This window comes from Mangifera indica, chromosome 15, assembly GCF_011075055.1.
Source record: "Mangifera indica cultivar Alphonso chromosome 15, CATAS_Mindica_2.1, whole genome shotgun sequence".
Taxonomy (NCBI): domain Eukaryota; kingdom Viridiplantae; phylum Streptophyta; class Magnoliopsida; order Sapindales; family Anacardiaceae; genus Mangifera; species Mangifera indica.
Window position 1 is genome coordinate 432,876 of NC_058151.1, and position 15,331 is coordinate 448,206.

A 15,331-nucleotide genomic window follows, 5' to 3' on the forward strand; every position below is an offset into this window, starting at 1 on the left:
TTATCATCATAAAGCTCTTGTCCCCTTTTCACAATCTCCATATCATCATTATGGTAAAGCTCATGCCCACTCTCCTGAAGGATTAATAATTGATAACAAATACCATCATCATCATCATCAAGACTTATGCCCTTCATCATAATCCTCCCATCATCATCATGGTAAAACTCCTACCCAATAAATAAACACCATTATTATCATGGTAAGACTCTTGTCCATTCGCTTGAGGGATCAAAACACCTTCATTATAGTAAGGCTCTTGCACATTCTCCAAAGGTGTTGACTCAGTCTCTTAATGATTTTGTGAGCTATTAATCTCTTGCCACATTCATTTAGCCTCCAAAAGTGATATATGAAGTAGCTAGCTCATTTTGTATCTCATGATGTCAAAAATATATATTAGACTTATAAATATGAAGATTGAAATCCATATTACACAAAATCAATTGGTTTGTGTTAAAGTTTAATCCACATACTTATATACTACTCATTTTACTCAAGTTTATTACATGTGAGACCCTTTTTCTTTATTTTTTATTTGAGTTTTCAACACCCCCGTTTAAGTGCAACTACTTAGGCTTTTAGACCTGCCTTTTGGCTCAGCCGATTTTTGACTGGGTGCGTTGTCACTTGTATTCAAGAATACTTATACTGTTAAATCTGTCGTTTGACTCGTGACTGATATCATATCGAAAATATATATTGAGCTTATAAGTGTGAAGATTGAAACCTATATTACACAAAACTAATTGGCTTATATTAAGATTCAATTCACACACTTATATGCCACCCATTTTACTCAAGTTTATTAGATATGAGACTCTTTTTCTTTCTTTTTTATTTGAGTCTCCAACACCCTCGCTTAAGTGCAATCATCTAGATTGTTAAACTTGTTTTTTGGATTAGCTGGTTTTTGGTTGGGTGTATTGTCACTTGTATCCAAGAATACTTAGGTTGTTAAACCCGTTATTTGACTTGTGCTCTAATACCATGTCGGAAATATATATTAGACTTATAAATGTAAAGATTGAAACCATATTCCACAAAACCAATTGATTTTTGTTAAAGTTCAGTCTACACACTAATATACGTGTCCATTGGACATTGTGAATTCCTGATAAATTTCATTAACTGAAAAATCTTCATTTAATGCAAATTTACCCTTATAAAAACCTGTCCCAAGAAAAAACTTCATATGAAAACATCGCTTAGCATCAAAGAAGAAAAATTCAGAAAGAAGACAATGAAAGAGAAAAAATAATCTCCAATTTATTATACATTTTACGATTATCAACCCATAATCTACATCGATTTTTTTCCAAAGACAAGCTAAAGACCCTGGAATACAATTTCAACACATTATAGAGGCTTCAAATAACCTCACTCAACAGCCTGCAGGTTTCTGTCATAAGTTCTTCTGTTTAGTTCAGGATAATATCATGTCAATAATGTCAGCGTATCCTGTGATCAATGTCATTTCTACCAACAATAAGAAAGTTAGTGGCTTCTATCCCACAACAACCAACCGAATCATCTAGCAACATTAATCTATTCTTGTTTGCTAAAACTGGAGGCCATCCAATCTTAAAAGGCATGAGGGTCAAAAGAAGATATAGGAAGAAAAGGAAGAATTTCTCCAGTGTTAATTCGGATCTTCAAGTCCAACTCATGTTCCTGGAGATTATAAGATCCAAATGTTAACCACCGAACAAAGTCATCCCAGCACTTTCATCTTCTAACCATCCTGAAGCAAATTAACAAGTCAATAAGCTGGTGGAATCTCTTTCGGCTGTATAATTAAGCAAATCTTTAATAAAATCTCAGTAAAATGAATTAATATGCAATCTACCTTCCTCATCGATTAGCCTCTAATAACTTATCATGGACTAGGATCCTAATCCCTGTCATAAAATAAAAAAATTAATTAAGCACGTTGATGGAGCATAAGTAAACACAGTGGAGAAAGAGAGAGCTCATACAGAGATAAGACTATAAGGGATGTTTGCATCTGGTAAGTTACTAATCCGATGATGTCAAAGCTCATCAAAATCTGTGTTGGTTCTTTCAAGGGGATTGTTATGGAGGAGGATGAACAACTTTGAAAAGATAGAGAGTGAAACTCCATCAATCCAGCTAAAAAGAAACAATTTTAATGGCGTATGTGATTGAGATGCAATTGTGAAAAAGAAAATACTAGTATATATAGCATCTTGAACTTCTCTAGACACAGCTGTATTGGTCCATTTGGCATAAATTTGCTCAATCTGTCTCATTAAGAATGTAATCTGGCTTTTAGAGTATTTGGTATCCAATAATTACAGGCACTAAATGTATTTCCATCTTTAACATAAATAATTAAAAATGATTGAATTTACTGCCATACATGGAAATTAAATAATTAAATAAATAATTAATAATTATTAAATGTACTACCATATATAGAAAATATATTTATCAGGAATATTCTTAAATTCCTGGATGCTTGTATAGTTTCAAAATTTACAGAAAGATTCCTAACAAAATTTTGTTATCTATTCTGACATCAAAAATCCTCAAAGATCATTTTAAATACGAAGGTTGCAAACCAAATTATAGAGCATAGTGGTTTCACTTTCCGCATTAAGTAAACCAAGTATCAATGAATCAATCATTATATTGTTTGACATGCACATCTATTTTGAGTATATAAATAAATATACATTTATATGTGTCATATATTAGTATGTACCTATTTATATACTTAAAGTCGGTATGCATAGTATTGCTCGTAATGTTATTATAGCCTCTGAAATTTGTATTTAATTCAATCCGAAAATGTAGAAATCCCTAACACCCCAAAATTTGGGGTTTTTCTTGGGTTATAGCACACAAGCCTAAACCATGGGATTAGATTGAAGTAGTAGTTATAATTTCAATGGAGATCCAGTTTTTTTTTCTTGTTTGAGTGAATTTCATTTTATGCAGATTAACCCTTATAAAAACCTGTCCAAGGGAAGATCTTCATATGAAAACATGGCTCCAAATAGCATCAAAGAAGAAAAATCAGAAAGAAGATGATGAAAGAGAAAAAAATAATTTCCAATTTATTATACATTTTCCGATCATCGATCGATAATCTACATAGGTGTTTTCCAAAGACAAGATAAATTAAGACCCTGGAATACAATTTCAATACATGACTGAGATTTCAAATAACCTCACTCAACAGCCTGCACATTTCTGTCATAAGTTCTTCTGTTTAGTTCAGGATAATAGCATGTCAATAATGTCAGCATATCCTGTGATCAATGTCATTTCTACCACCAATCAACACAGAAAAAATTAGTGGCCTCTATTGATCCACAATAACAACTCTAATCATCTAGCTGAAGTAATTTATTAGTCTGAGCTAAAATTGGAGGCCATGCACTCTTAAAAGGCATGAGTGTCAAAAGAAGATATCGGAAGGGAAGGAAGAATTTCTCCAGTGTTAATTCGAATCTTCAACTCCAACTCATGTTCCTGGAGATTATAAGATCCAAATGTTAACCACCAAACAAAGTCGTCCCAGCACTTTCATCTTCTAACCATCCTGAAACAAATTAACAAGTCAATAAGCTGGTGGAAACTCTTTCGACTGTATTAATTAAGAAAATCTTTAATAGAATCTCAGTAAAATGAATTAATATGCAATCTACCTTCTTCACCGATCGGCCTCCTGTACCTTATCATGGACCAGGATCCTAATCCCTGTCATAAAATGAAAAAAAATTAATTAAGCACGTTGATGGAGCATAAGTAAATTCAGATGAAGAAAGAGATAGCTCATACAGAGATAAGACTGCAAGGGATGTTTGCATCTGGTAAGTTACTAATCCGATGATGTCAAAACTCATCAAAATCTGTGTTGGCTCTTTCAAGGGGATTGCTATGGAGGAGGATGAACAACTTGGAGAAGATAGAGAGTGAAACTCCATCAATTGAGCTAAAAGAAACAGTTTTAATTGTGTATGAGGTTGAGATGCAATTGTGAAAATAAGAACTTGCATTTATAGCATCTTAAACATCTCTAGACAAAGCTTTATTGGTCCATTTGGCATAAATTCGTCTAATCTGTCTCATTAAGAATGTAATCTGGCTTTTAGAGTATCTGATATCCAATAATTAAATGCACTAAATGAATTTCCATCGTAAACATAATTAATTGAAATTTATTAAATTTACTGCCATATATGGAAAATAAAAAATTAAATAATTAATTAATTACTATAAAATGTGCTGCCATATATAGAAAATATATTTATCGATAGTTGAAGATCTGAATTAATTCTTAAATTTCCCGGATGCTCGCATAGTTTCAAAATTAACAGAAAGATCCCCAACAAAGTTTGTTATCTGTTCTGATATCGAAGATCCTCAAATATCATCTTAAATAATTAGGCTGCAAATCAAATTACAGAGCATAGTGGGTTCACTTACCGCATTAAGCAAACCAAATATCAGTGAATCAACCATTACATTGTTTGACTTACAACTATTTTGTTTGTAATATGAAAAATCATGAGGTGTTAGATTTGCTATAAAAAAATTGCTATTCAAGGATAAATTCCCCACTCTTATAGGAAAATGTATTGATGCAAAATGTTGTGTGATCAAATTGATTACTTCGAAATCAACCCTTAAAGTATAATCAAATGTGATGACTAACAAATAGGGATTAAGTAATTTTTTAACAAAAAACTTGTAAGATAGATAACATGATTGATAAAACCTAGTTTAGGTGTTTATTATCAGTTTACACATGAAAAAATCTCAATATTGTGAGATAACCACTGATAGTTTTTGAGTCGTTTTTCACACTATCCATTATCTCTTGGCCAAAGGTAGATATTGTAATTGACAACTTGCAACATTTCTATTTAAGTCGATCCTAAAGCCTAAATATCCCAAATAACATAATTAATTTTTTAAGTTTTTTGTGCGTTATAGCACACAGGCCACATTATAGGATAACCACAAGTAGTTTTTGAGGGTTTTTTTTTTTTTTTTTTGTATCATTCATCCTCTCCTAGCTAAGAGATAGATAAAGTGATTAATAGCTTACAAAAATTGTATCTAAATTGGTCCTAAAATGTAAAAATCTCAAAAACTCAACTTTGGGGGTATCATGGCATAACCACCACCAATTTTGGAACTGTTTTTTGTATCATCCATCCTCTTTTGACCAAAGGTAGATAATGTGATTAATATCCTACAAAATTTGTGCACAAATTGATCCTTAAATGTATAAATACCAAAAACCATAGTTTTTAGGTTTTTTTGGGCTATAGCGCCTGGCCTCGATTGGGGAATAATAATAGATAGTTTTCTAGTCTTTTCTTATGCCAACCAGGGTTTTCGAATCAAAGATAAATAACATAATTGATAACTTACAAATTTTGTGCCTAAATCAGTCATAAATATAAAAATATCAAAAACTTTAATTTTGGTGTTTTTCCTGGGCAATAACACCTTAAAAAAAAAATACAAACATTTTGAGATAACCACTAATAATTTTTTAGCCCTTTTTGGCACCAACTTTCCTTTCTTGACCAAAGGGAAAAAACATTATTGATAGCCTACAAAATATCTAGAAAAAATATTCATTTTAGGCAAATTTACCATTAAAAAAAACCTGTCCCAAGAAAGAACTTCGTATGAAAACATGGCTTCAATTAGAATCAAAGAAAAAAAATCTGGTAGATGATGATGAAAGAGAAAAAAAAAATCTGCACTCTATTATACATTTTCCCATACATAGGTTTTTCCAGAGACAAGATAAAGACCCTGGAATACAATTTCGACACATGATAAAAGCTTCAAATAACCTCACTCAGCAGCCTGCAGGTTTCTGTCAAAAAATTAATTCAACATGTTCTTCTGTTTAGTTCAGGATACTAGCATGTCAATAATGTCAGCTTATCCTGTGATCAATATCATTTCCCAACACCAAACCGTCATCAGTTTTGTCTGATCAACGGGGGAAATAGATAGACAAATACAGAGAAAATTAGTGGCCTCTATTCCATTGCAGTCAGCACTACTCATCTAGCTACATTAATTTAGCCGTGTGAGCTAAAATTGGAGGCCATGCAATCTTAAAAGGCATGACGGTCTAAAGAAGATAAAGGAAGAATTGCTCCCGTGTTAATTCATGTCAGCACTTTCATGTGAATTCCCTGGACCAATATACCGTCAATATATTATACACTTTGGACACATAATTAGAAGATCTGATGCTATTTAACCAGTTTTACTTAGCATGTGAGATGCACGTATAAGGCCGTCATCTTTGTCATGGATTTGGCTAGGGTGTCACATAAACCCATCTTCTAACCAACCTGAAACAAATTAATAAGTCATTAAGCTGGTCGAATCTATTATGGTTGTATAATTAAGAAAATATTTAACAAAATCTCAGTAAAATGAATTAATATGTAATTTACCTTCTTCATCAATTGGCCTCCAATACATTCTAATCTACCAGGATCCTAATCCGTCATAAAATGAAAAATTAATCAAGTAAGTTGATGGAGCATGATTAAACCCAGATGGAGAAAGAGATAGCTCATACAGAGTTGAGACTGCAAGGGATGTTTGCGTCTGGTAAGTTACTAATCTGATGCATAATGACAAAACTCATCAAAATCTGTGTTAGCTCTTTCAAAGGAATTGTTGTGGACGAGGATAAACAACTTAGAGAAGATAGAGAATGAAACTGCATCAATTGAGCTGTAAAGAAACAATTTTAATGGTGTATGTTGGAAATATATATTGGGCTTACAAGTGTGAAGATTGAAACCCATGTTACATAAAACTAATTGGCTTATGTTAAGGTTCAATCCACAACACTTATATACCACTAATTTTACTTAAGTTTATTAGATATGAGACTCTTCTTTATTTGAGTCTCCAATACCCCCGCTTAATACCACTCATTCCACAACACTTATATACCACCCATTTTACTTAAGTTTATTAGATATGAGACTCTTCTTTATTTGAGTCTCCAATACCCCTGCTTAATACCACTCATTTTACTTAAGTTTATTAGATGTGAGATTCTTCTTTATTTGAGTCTTCAACACTCCCGCTTAAGTGCAAACACCTAAGCTGTTAGACCTACCTTTCGGCTCAACCAATTTTTGGCTGGGTGCATTGTCACTTATATCCAAGAACACTTAGACTGTTAAACTCGCTGTTTGGCTATGAAGATTGAAACACATGTTACACAAAATCAATTGGCTTATGTTAAGGTCCAATCCACAACACTTATATACCACTCATTTTACTTAAGTTTATTAGATGTGAGACTCTTCTTTATTTGAGTCTCCAACAGTGTATTAGATATAGATGCAAATAATGAAATAAGAACTAGTATTTATAGCATCTTAAACATCTCTGGACACAGCTTCATTGGTCCATTTGGCATAAATTTGCCTAAGCTATCTCATTAAGAATGTAATCTGGCTTTTAGATTTTTCGGTATCCAATACTTAAATGCACTAAATGTATTTCCATCTTTAACATGAATAATTAAAATTTTTTAATTTGTACAAACAAATTTACGTTACGTGTGATGATGTTCTGCTATATTTTATGATGGAACATTATCGTTGAAACATTTCTCGAAATACATCTTTAGACATAAAAAAATCTTCTGAAATATTGTCAATAATTACCCCTCAAAGCCTATAAATACAAGCCCGATAGTCTCCAATGCACATCTCAATAAGCTCCATGGATCTTCTCTCTCTTTCTTCTCCAAGTTCTTCTTTCTCAAATCCTTCTCCAAAGAGAGAAGCAGTAAAGAATTTGAGTTTTGTTGTAATCAGATTAGTAACCTACCAGAGTTTTGCAACCCTTCCTTCCACGCCGATCCTCTGGCCATTCATGTCCAAGACTGGCTATGCATAAAACTTTCCTGCTTCTTTAGATATAAACTATGAAGAGGAGATTTTTAGCGTCAAGCCAGTTATGTTTTTTTTTTTTTTTTTAAATTCAGGATACGTTACAGTTTACATAGTTCATTTATTGAATTAGCTAGCTAAGTATTGTTGATCGTAGAATTGGATAATAGTATGTGATGATAACGTATGGTTCTTCAGACTTACAAGAAAATGCATTTTGTAAGCCAGATAAAATTTCATGTTTATCAGAAAATTAAACTAATGATCCTGAATTCAGAAAATGGATTGATTGCAGACGACATACTGCACTCATGACATGTTATCTTTAACTTGATTATGAAAAGAAGACCTGCTGAATTTATGATAAAAACCATGGAGCCTGTTGAAACAAATAAATTAATTATCATGGCCGAAGTTTGATTCCAGTGTCTTCTCTCAGCTGGAAAAAACATTTGGACAATGAAATGAGGAAATTTTTGGCCCTTAAACCACATTGCTCAAAAGATGAAAGCCTTACATTTACAATTCCGAAAAACCTTCATCTGTATGCGAGTTTTGCACCAGAGCCGCTTGAATTCTTTTCCACGAAATTAAAGGGACAAAGAGATGTCAATCATGCATTAAGATTAATTAGTCATTACTAATTAGGTCAATAAAGCGTTTAACCCCATTTTCAATTGAGTAATATCATTTATACAAACTATTTCTTATAAAATTTCGTGACCATCAATCATGCATGCATCAGCCAATTAAAATTTAGGAGCAAGAGACTCAAACTGACTGGAATATAGGGAGACTCAAACACTGTTAGACTAGAAACATTTGTTATTCAATATTATCATAAATATACTTAATAACTCATTTTAAATTTTGTATTATGTTATATACCATCATTGATCCAATTAAATACCAATTTAGATATAATGATAATATGTTATTATTTTATCGAATAATTTTAAATTAAGAATAAAATAACACTTAATTGTGTGATTGAAATAATCATTATAAGTGTACATAATATTATTCATTAATAATAAAAGTAATGCTTTTATAATTAATTATTGAGTAAAACTATATGTACAAATAGTGGGTATCATCAGGTATAAACAATCGATGTGTCATCATATGATTTGTTAATTTATTTAATTGTTTGTTTTGTCTTTAATTTAAAATCAACTAATCATATAATGACATATTAATTTTTTAATTTCAATAATTATTTTTATTTTCTATATTCAAGAGATGGTATTCAAACATATCATATATGCAATATTATTTATCAGGTTTACAAGAAATTGAAGTTTTAACCTAATATTACAAATTTAGTAATTGTTGTTTATTTATGTTAAAAATGGAAGTTTTAATCTAAAATAGAAGTTTAATACATTTAATATTTTGATTAGGAAGGATCTACAAACATTATGAATGACATCAATTATAAAATAATAATCCTGTACATTCATTACAGTGTAATTTGTACAAGATTATTACCTTATAATTAATTAATGTCATTCATATAGTGTGTGCAGATCTTCATGATGATACTATTAAATGTATTAAACTTCCAAATTAGAACAAAACTTCTATTTTTAACATAAATAATTAATAATTACTAAATTTAATAATTAAGAAACTTCTTCCAAAAACTGCACCTTAAATCTCAGAATTTTAATCTGGGTATTAACAGATTAGTAACATCATCACTAATATCTCATCAAAGTAGTTACTGTCTTCCACAATACTACTATGATGCCCTTGTTCTCTCCCAGAGAGACAAATGTTTAGCTTTTCTCTCAACATAGAGAATCTAGCAGCAGATAAGGGTTTGGTCAGGATAACTGTTACTTGAAATTCAATTGGTACATACTGAACTTCAAGTATACTTTGGCAATTATCTTTTCTCTAATAAAATGTAAATCTATTTCTATATACTTTGTTCTACAGTGAAACATAACATTTGCAAAAGGAGCCCCAGCACTAATGTTAGCACACCAAACAACAAGAAGACTAATATATGTAATCTGAATCTATTACATGTGTCTTATCCATGCAATTTCAGTAGAAACCTAACTAAGAGCTCTATATTCATATTCGGCCAATGACGAGGAAACAACCTCATGTTTCTTAGAACTCCATTGCACCAAATTACTACTAAACAACACACAAAACCATTGATAGCGCTCGTATCTCCAATATTTCTTCCCCAATTACCGTCATCTTAGGCCTCTACTTGGAAAATTTGAAATAGAGCGCCTAAAATATCTCAAAACCTTTTTACATGTCTATCATTAAAACTGAGTAGGGACCTTTATAGTCAGTGACTCTATAAAATAAGATGCAGAATAATCATCCATCAATGACGTTTGTCCAAGGCTCTAATACCATAACAAGAGTAAAACAAGCCTATGAAAATACTCCCAAAGCAAGAACAAGAACAGAGAAAATGAAAAATACTTCAAGCTTTTCATTCAAAAAATCATTCAACTACAACAAAATTATCTTAGGTTGATTTTTATAATTATTTGTCAGAACTTATACAGATTATCAAGATTTACAAGAACCATTTGATCTACAAATTAAAAATGACGATAAAAGAAAAACTCTTACTGTTGATTTAAAAATCTCTTTTATATAGTTTGATCTATAATAACAATGACATACCCTAGCATATTTCTCTAGAAGCCTCGAGAGAGATAGAATGGTTATCAAATAAAAGAGAGGGAAAAAAAGATCTCTTAAAACCCATTATGCTCCATTTTATACAAAACTAAAAAGGAAGCATTTTTAACTACTTCACAAAACACACCATTTTAACTCCAACCATTAGTACTCTCTAACTCTATTCATGAAATTTTTACTTCTTAACGTGAACTATGTAAAGTAATTTACATTTTACAAAAAAAAAATAATAATAATAATAACAACTATATTAATGCTGAGAGTGTCCTTTAAAAGTAAAGAAACAGGAGATTTAAAACTCCATTCAATTCAAAGATTTGCTTATTCATCCCGCACATTCTCCATGTTGAAACTCTTTTCAAGAGAAAACCAACCATTCACTCTAGGGAAAGCTTTATGTTTTATTAATGATAGGAAAACTTCCCAGAATATTCCTTCCAAGCCTTGCATATAACAGACATGAATGGTAGAAGGATGGATGTGGTTGAAAGGGTTGCATAACTCTAGTAAGTTACTAATCCGATTGCAAAGGTGAGTGTACAAGAATATTACCTTATAATTAATATGTCATTAAAACACATAAGTTTGTCTAATAATTTTAAGTGTAATCTTATTTTTTAATTTATACCCTCAAAAACATTGTATAGCACATCATATATTGTTTCATATCCCTATTCTTTTAACCATATGATTAATGTTTTTAAACCGGGATTGGACCTTCACCTGGTCAAAAGGCTGATTTGAAAGTTGATTAGTTTGATGTTAGTACTTAGTATGACATATTTAACATAAAGTTAAACACTCTATTAACCTTACCTAATAACAAATAATAATATTAATCATAATTTTTTCGGAGAAGCATGAAAGTCTCATATATGAAATTGAACTTCTGAGAATAGTTTTCGAGGGTTGAAACATTCAAGGTTAACACAAACTTTTTTGAAAACTACTCTTGAATAAATTTTCTTCAATGATAGATAAATTAGTGTTTTATTCATGATTAAAAATCGTGAATTTAATACAACATTCAACATTATTCATCTATCTGCTTTAACTTAATATATTACCTTAACAATTGCTAGCGTCCCTATAATTGGATTGGAGGTCACCTTGATTCAGAAGCTAAGTTCATGTCATGCCCTTCCATCATTTTGATAAGAGGCAGACTAGAGAACTCTTCTTCCCTAGTTGTTACTCAACACTTTCTAACCATCCAATTTGCTCTGCTTGCTAATCTTGAAACCTTAAAATATTATTGGCATGTGATTTTAATGGGTGCTAGCCTTCGGTAAGTTATTGATCAAATAGTGATGAAACTTTTGATAAGTTTGTTCATTGCTCTCACTGAAATTGTTCTTAAAATTGGACTACTTGGAGAAGATGGTGATTGAAACTCCATAGAACTTGAAGTATAACAAATTTCTTGTCATTTGTAATTGATTAGACGCTACTCTAATAGCAACATAGGACTTCAATTTATAGTTACAGTTGAGTGACGTGGTTATGGTAAATAATGTAAAAAGCATTTTTGGGAAATGTTTCACCAACGATGTCTTGTCAGAAGAAACAATATGACTCCATAGATGAGTGTTTGATGTAACTTCATATTTATATTGATTCTATGTTGTTTATAAACTAATCTTTAAAGTTATCCTTGTGATTATAAAATTAATTTTAGATATTCTAAATATTCTTTCTCTTTTAAGGCTTCTAGAGGATGTTAGGGCTTGATCACTAATCTTCAATCAACTTTGGTCGTTGATATCCGAATTTGTTAGATTTTTTACACCTAATGTATAGCAGTGGAATAACATAGATCAAAGTTGATTGAAGAAAAATAAATTCTACAAAATATAAAACATTTTTGTTTTATTAAATATCGTTAAATTCATTCATCTTAATAAATTTATAGTTACATTTATTTTATATGGACTTTAGTCTTTGATAAGTTGGCAATACATGTTAAAGATAATTATAATAGTAGAAAATATAAAATTAGAACACTATATTGGTTTGTGTATTTAGAGGAAGAAAATAAGAAGACAAGTAGTTAAAATCTCATTTTTAAATTTAAAATAAGAAAATTGTTGTCAACAGATAAATTGTAATAGTTAGTGATATTGTTTGTGAATAGTTGCTCTTTAATTGTCAATAAGCAAATCATTTCTTAGTAAGCAGATGACTTGAAGTTGTCTTATTGAATTTTTGCAATCTTCTTAGTTTGATCTTTCTACTTTATGAACTATTGTTCATAATATATTAAAGCATTCATTAGGTTAAAATATGCAACATCAATGACAATTGTATCAGATAATAAAAACTAGATCCCAAACCATGAGCTTTAAACCTAATACAACGTTGGAAGAATGTTAGCGTAAGTCAAACAAACTAGTCTCTGACACCATGAGCATTCATTGAAAAAGTATCTTCAACATCGACACAATTCACACCACTAAATTTAGTATAAACTTTCTAGCTTTAAATAAATGTATTTCTTCTTGAGTATTAATATGAGTAGAACTATGCAAATAAACAATAAATAGAAAATTTATACCTAAATAATAACATAACATTATATAATTAGTGTTATTTTATCTTTAATTCAAAATTATTAAATCATAATCATGGTGTTAATAGTTAAGTGATTTGTGAAATTATTCAAGGATATATGCACCTTGTTAATTTTTTTTCCCATAGACAGATAACTTGATTGGTGCATTTTGCATGATAATCAGCCTTATCCTTAGCCGATTAGATTGAGATGACTGTAGGAGATTATAACTTATAATTAATGTTATTCATACTGTATCTAGATTCTTCTAAATAAAAAATATTAAATGTATTAAACTTTCCTATTAAGTGAAAACTTCCCTAATAAATATCTAGATCCCAAGCCATTGGTAGCATTGCTCATGTAATATTTAATTATTGAGTAATTTGGTATATACAAATGACAATATAAATAGGTATAAACAATTTATGTGTTTTTATATGATTTGATGCTCTAATTTTTCACTTTTTTTTTCTTATTCAATATCACTCAATCATATAATTAGCTTAATACATTAATTATAAGATATAATCCTCTACAATCATCACAATGTAATTAGCTATGGATTAGGCAAATTATTATTATGCCAAATGCACCCATCATTGAATAATTTTGTCAGTCACTTGAACTATTAACACCATGGATCTTTTAGTTTTATTCTATAACAAATTGAATTTAAATTAATTTTTGGTTATGAATAACGCTATAGTAGGTGTTGGAGCTCATGGTTTGAGGTCATCTAATTTTCCATTATCTGATGAACAAACTAGCAAATGACTATTCACTAGCCATTATAGTTAACTGATATAAGTTTTCCACTACCTCCTATTGAAAACAATTTCCTTATTTCAAACTTAAAGAATGAAGATTTCAATTTCTTGTTTGCTCATCCTTTCTCCTCTATATACACAAACTAATATAGTGTTTGTATTTTTTACCATCATAATTTTCTTTAACAAATATTACCAACCTATCAAAGACTAACATCTATATAAAAAAATGTAATCGTAAATTTGTTAATATGAATGAATTTCAATCTTACTTTGTAGAATTTATTTTTCTTCGATCAATTTTGATCGTTGTTGTACCAATATTATGTTAGATGTTAGAATATCTACGAAAGACTTGTTTATTTCTAAAGTTAACTTTGTAATCGCGAAGATGACTTAAAAAAGTAGTGTATAATCAAAATATAATCAATAAGAATATGAAGTAGGTCAAACACTCTAATATGGAGTCTCACTGTATCTTATGATGAGACAACGTCAGCAAAACAATTCCCAAAATGCATCTTGCATTATTACCATAACTATATCACTCAACTCAATCTATAAATTGAAGTCATATATTACTATCAGCATAACATCTAAATAATTACAATTATTTCTTCAAGTTCTATGGATATTCAGTCTCCATCTCCACCAAGGAGTCAATTCTTAAGAATGATTGGTGAACAAACTTATCAGAAGTTTCATCACAATCAACTTAATAACTTACTAGACGCCAACACCTATTAAAATCACATCCCAATTATATTTTAAGGTTTCAGGAAAAAACAGTAAAGCAAATTGAATGGATTAAAAATCATTGAGTAACAGTTAAGGAAGAAGAGTTCTCTAGGAAGCCTCTAATAAAAATGATGAAAAGACTAGACAATAAACTCAACTTCTGAACTCAGATGACCTTCGGTCCAATTATATGGACACCACCAAGTTAAAATAGTATATCAAGTTAAAGTAGCTAGTTGAATAATATTAAACATTGTATTATATTTATGATTTTTTTACTTGAATAAAACACTAATTTGTCTGTCATTGAAGATAATTTATTCAAAAATTTCTAAAAGAATATGTTTTAACCTGGAATGTTTCAACTCGAAATGTTTCGACCTTGGAAAATTATTCCTAGAAGTTCAATTAAGGCTCTGAAAAATTTTTGATTAATATTATTATTATCTACTTCATAACATTGAATCAGATAAGTCTAATGTTTGATCTTGATAGTCGCTATAGAATACTTAAACTCATACTCTCATATATATAAAATCTCCTCTTTTGTCACTCAAACTATCCCTTGGGGGTATTGTGTTAAATTCATTAAGAGTGTAATTCGTGTCCCATATTCCTATTATCTACTTCATAATTGCATTAAGAATATAGGGCATAGATCATAG

At 30.3% G+C, this 15,331-nt stretch overlaps 2 long non-coding RNA genes across 2 annotated transcripts; both read right to left on the reverse strand.

Moving 5' to 3' along the window:
* Positions 1 to 1,244: 1,244 nt before the first annotated feature.
* Positions 1,245 to 2,142, reverse strand: LOC123197188. Its single transcript, XR_006497844.1, has 2 exons — positions 1,980 to 2,142; positions 1,245 to 1,901 (listed from the first exon to the last, which is right to left on the reverse strand). It is a non-coding gene; the product is annotated as an uncharacterized LOC123197188 (long non-coding RNA).
* Positions 2,143 to 3,057: 915 nt separating this feature from the next.
* Positions 3,058 to 3,982, reverse strand: LOC123197134. Its single transcript, XR_006497817.1, has 3 exons — positions 3,811 to 3,982; positions 3,678 to 3,729; positions 3,058 to 3,571 (listed from the first exon to the last, which is right to left on the reverse strand). It is a non-coding gene; the product is annotated as an uncharacterized LOC123197134 (long non-coding RNA).
* Between the last annotated feature and the right edge of the window lie 11,349 nt (positions 3,983 to 15,331).